At 45.7% G+C, this 5,000-nt stretch overlaps 2 non-coding genes across 2 annotated transcripts; both read left to right on the top strand.

The window, feature by feature from the left end:
* The first annotated feature begins 4,343 nt into the window (after window positions 1-4,343).
* On the top strand, window positions 4,344-4,529 carry LOC140939424 (U2 spliceosomal RNA). The gene has a single exon (XR_012165778.1). It is a non-coding gene; the product is annotated as a U2 spliceosomal RNA (small nuclear RNA).
* A 239-nt stretch (window positions 4,530-4,768) lies between these two features.
* LOC140939835 (U1 spliceosomal RNA) lies at window positions 4,769-4,932 on the top strand. The gene has a single exon (XR_012166156.1). It is a non-coding gene; the product is annotated as a U1 spliceosomal RNA (small nuclear RNA).
* Window positions 4,933-5,000: the final 68 nt, after the last annotated feature.

Raw genomic sequence — 5,000 nt, forward strand, 5'->3', positions numbered from 1 at the left:
GTTTTAATTGTGATCGAGTGGGGCATCATTCGAGGATGTGCCCCGAAGACATCAGATGCTGTATATGCAAGGAGGAGGGCCACATGGCCATTGACTGCCAACACTCTTGGTATCGTCGCCCCCCGCCTTCTGCGTCTCTGTCTCCAGATACCGTTGCCGGGTCGAACCCCGTGGATCCTGTTTCTACCCCTGTGGAGCGTCCTACTCATACCGCCGAAACTAGTGATACAAGTGCTCCCCAAGCTGACCTCGCTGATCCTGTGAGTCAGCCTGGCTCTACTGATGTTGCTGAATCGCCTACGCCCTCACCTCCTGCTAGTGTCCCTCTCTTTACTGATCCGTCTTCCGCGTCTGTTATTCCCTCGGTCTCGGATAGTGTTCTTGGCCAGATGCCTTCCGTACCTGAGGATCCAGTGCCTTCTATTTCTGACAGTGCCCTCGCTGAGGTCGCTATGCCTCCTGCATCTCCCGAGCTGATGCCATCTGTCTCTGACAGCGCCCTCGCTCAAGTTGTCTTGCCGTCTCCCTCCGATGGTTCCGCTTTGGATCTGGCTCAACCCGATGAGAATAGTGATGATGATGATATGGGGGATTCTGTCCCCCCCTTAGAGGTCCAGCAGCTGGCGACGGCTTGGAAACGTGTTTCCCGGAAGAAGGGTCAGCGGAGGAAGAACCTGACCCGAAAGGCATCAGCTTCCCATTCTTTTGCTCCTGTGCGCAAGGCAACCAGGCCCAACCCGCCAGGAGTGAGATCTAATAGAGGTAAGGACCCGCCTGAGTAAACTTTTTCCATTTTCAAAGGTCTAACGATTAACGTTCGCGGTTTGAGTGATGAAAAGTTTTCGTCAGTTGTTCGTTGTTTTGGTCAAGAGAATCTAGATTTCTGTTTTATCCAGGAAACGATGGTTTCTGATAGACGGGTCATTAATTCCCTATCTTCCCGGTGGCGGGGCCCCAGTTTTTGGTCCCCGGCTGTCGGGAGGAGGGGTGGCGTGGCCATTTTGCTTTCAAGTAGTTTACAAGATAATCTCTCTGTTTGGAAAAAGGATACTGAGGGTCGGGTCCTTAGTGTATTACTTAAAATTGATTCCCAGTCTATTAATTTAGTTAATGTGTATGCTCCAACTGTACCGGCTGATAGACGAGTCTTCTACCAGTCGGTCCATCTGTACTTCTTTCCACACTCCTCGCTGATAGTTGGTGGTGATTTCAACTGTTATGACGGTTCCTCAGATAAGTTTGGGGGCACCGTCTCTATTAGTTCTGACTTGTCTGACCTTAAATCGTGTTTTCTGTTAAGGGATGCGTGGCGAGCTTCGCATCCCAGAACCCGCCAGTTTACTTGGTTTAATTCAGATTCTTCAGTTGCTAGTCGTTTAGACACTTTTCTTGTTGCAAGGTCCCTCCTTTCATCAGTTAAGTCGTGTGTTATTTCCCCTTGTGTTTTCTCGGATCACGAGTTTGTTTTTATTGACTTAGGTCTCGAAGCTTCTTCTAAGTATGGCCCTGGAGTGTGGAAATTAAATAATTCTCTCTTAGAGGACGAGTCCTATTGCGAGAAGATTCGTGCTCTTATTGATCGTTTTTTATTGTTTAAACATACCTTTTCTTCCTCTGGTTCCTTTTGGGAATCCCTTAAGAAAGATATTAAAGTTGAATCTATTGCCTTTTCAAAGCAAAAGCGTAGAGACCTCTCTGACGAGAGAGTCTCGTTAACTAACCGCTTGATTGCTTTGAAACATCGTCTAGTGTCGGGTGATCCTTCTGTTAAGTCTGAAATTGCGGACTTAGAGAGCTCCCTTAAAGTCTTAATGACAGAGGAGTATATGGGTGCAAAAATTAGAAGTCGAGCAAAATGGCTAGAAGAGGGCGAAGCCCCTACTAAGTTTTTCCTTAAGTTAGCTTCTCAAAAGTTTGAGAAGAGTTTCGTCTCCTCTGTCCTTAATTCTGATGGTGTTGAGGTGTCTACTCTACCTGAGATAGTAAAAGCTCATGAAATTTTCTATTCCTCTCTCTTTGCTGAGGAGTCTGTTGATTTAGAAACACAAAATCATTTGTTCTCGTTCGTTTCGCGCCGTTTGTCGGATCATGATCGTGATGTTTGCGAGGGGGCTTTGTTGCTGGACGAAGCTACTGAGGCTGTTGGCTTGTCCAATCGCAACAAGGCCCCCGGCCCTGATGGTTTGTCGGTAGAATTTTATTTAACTTTCTGGTCGCGCCTCGGCCCACTCTTAGTTGAGGTTTTTAATGAAGGCCTGCGCGAGTCTGAGCTTTGTGACTCTATGAAAACTAGCATCACTCGATTAGTTTATAAGAAGGACGACCGGAGGAATTTGAAAAACTGGCGTCCAATATCTCTTCTAAATGTCGATTATAAGATTTGTTCGAAGGCTATCTCCTTGCGACTTTCTAAGGTTCTAGATTCCATTGTTGACCCGGACCAGACTTGCTCTGTTCCTGGGAGATCTATTGCTTCCAACTTGTTTTTGTTGCGCGACGTTTTAGATCACATTGAGCGAACTGGCGAGACGGGTATTCTCGTCAGCCTAGATCAGGAGAAAGCTTTCGATCGTGTCAATCGAACTTTTCTTCTAAATCTCTTAAGACATCTAGGTTTCGGTCCTTCCTTTTTAAATTGTATTCACACTCTGTATAATGGCGCTAATATGCGAGTGATTGTAAACGGCTTCCTTTCTGATATGATACCGATTGCGCGTGGTGTTAGGCAGGGTGACTCCCTTTCACCAATGCTCTATATCTTGTGTGTTGAGGTTCTTGCATGCAAGATTAGAGCCTGTAATGATATTGAAGGTTTTTTACTCCCGGGTGCTCAGGGCTTGCAGTTCAAAGTTGGTCAGTATGCCGATGACACAACGTCCTTGGTTAAGGACGTTGTGTCTCTTCATAATCTTTTTAGGGAGATTCAGTTATATGAGCGTGGTACCGGGGCTAAATTGAATCTTTCGAAGACGGAGGCCATGTGGCTGGGGTCTTGGAAAGACCGCGTTGACCAGCCTCTTGGCCTCAAGTGGGTTAACAAAATGAAAATTTTGGGTGTTGTTTTTGGTACGGTCCCAGTTGAGAGAGACAACTGGGAACCGCGCCTGTCTAAGCTTGATAACTGTCTGTCTCTGTGGAAATCGAGGTCATTGTCGTTTGTTGGTAAAGTGTTAATTCTTAATGTTTTAGGTTTGAGCAAGCTTTTGTACTTGTCGCGTGTTTTAGTTCCCCCGAGATGGGCGCTTGACAGGTATAATAGCTTGATCTGGCCTTTTTTATGGGGCGCTAAATTAGAACCTGTTGCTCGAAGATCAATCGTGTGCTCTCCGGATCAGGGGGGCCTTGGTTTAATAGACTTTTGGTGTAAAGGACAGGCGTTGCGCTTATCTTCCTTCGTTAAATCTCTATCGGATCCTAGTTTTAAGTGTTTTTATCTCGTTCGGTATTTCTGCGGCTCGCGTTTGTCGTCCCTTCGCCCCGAGTGGTCCACCTTGCGGGATATTCGTACACCTAGCGCGGCTTCGCCATCCAAGTTTTATTCGCGCATGATTGATCTTCTTAAGTCTTGCAGTTTCCCTGGGTCTTTTACATTTGACTCCAAGTCTATCTATAAGGAGATAATTAAGCGTCACTGTTCCCTCCCGGTCCTCCCCAGGTTTTGGTCCCCTTTACTAAGTAGTTCTTTTAGTCTTTCTCGCCATTGGTCCTCCATAAGAGATTCTTTCACTGAAAATTATAAAAGTGATCTTTCATGGCTCATCACTTTGAGAGCAGTTAAGGTCCGTGAGTCTCTACGGAACTGGGGGTACATTGATAACCCTTCGTGTGCGACATGTTCGCAAACAGAATCTATCGATCACTGTTTTCGCGCATGTCCCCGAGTCAATGCTGTGTGGTTCTTTTTCCTCCCCTTGTTGTCCTCTCTTTTATCGCAACCCTTCCCCCTTTGCGGTGCCTCCATTTTCTTTTTTCAATTGCCTTTTCCTAATGATAAATCACGACGTTTGCTTCTGTTTTTAATCAAGTCGATTTTGTATGGTGTTTGGCGCTTTAGGAACAAAGCTGTTTTTCATAATGGTCGAGAGGATTCTAGGGCAATAATTAAGTATATTATTACTGACATTAAGAATAGAATTAGAGCTGATCGGTTTAGATTCTCTCCTAGCAAGTTCCGCTCTTTGTGGTGCCATCCGGCACTTTGCGATTTCCATCAGGATGATAATTTAGTATTTAAGTTTTAATTTTTGCGATATGATCATTGATGTAATTTCCTTAGTTTTTCCTTAGTTTTTCTTTAGTTTGTAGCAATTGTTGATCTCCTGTAAATACTGTAAATACTGTACATAGTTTTGCAATAAACTTTCAAAATACAAAATCTGTTCTTATCAGCTTAATATCTGATACGCTGCTCATTGAGCAGCTCATATATTAAACTGATTTTTGGAATTGGGCTGTGGAAAGGAGGCTTGCCTCGTCCCAGCCACGGGTTGCCTCGGTATAGCACTACCTCCGAGTGCGGCCCACTTCCCCTTGGGGAAGAAATATTCAATTAATAAGAGACATATATTTCTATATTTTTTTCCTGTGCTTGTTTTTTCAACATCTGGGTTCCCTGTGGCTCACTGGTGTCCCCCGCGTCAGGCTTCTATTTAGGCGAGCCGTCGGTCACATAACTGGAGTCCTGTGGCCGTCTGGACTTGCGCAGTTACCACAAGGGCCCTAAGAGGAAAGCAGTTTTTCCGCTGCCGGCCGTTGGTCCTAGCTTTTCATACTTACCTGACGCGGGAGGCACTGTGATCAAGGAGGCAGTCCTCTCAAGGTGAGGCCCTCTCATTGCACTTCGATTGGGTTGACCCTTGCGATTACCCCAAATGTGGGTAACTCGAGCGTATAATTTCTGGTAGTGGGGACCTGCGTTCGCGCTAGTCCCCGGTTTAGTAGTAATTATTGTATCTAGTGCGGTCCACAGGTTATTGAAAAACGCGCGCGCCAATGATACA

Source organism: Porites lutea, chromosome 5 (genome assembly GCF_958299795.1).
Source record: "Porites lutea chromosome 5, jaPorLute2.1, whole genome shotgun sequence".
In the NCBI taxonomy this organism is placed as follows: Eukaryota; Metazoa; Cnidaria; class Anthozoa; order Scleractinia; family Poritidae; genus Porites; species Porites lutea.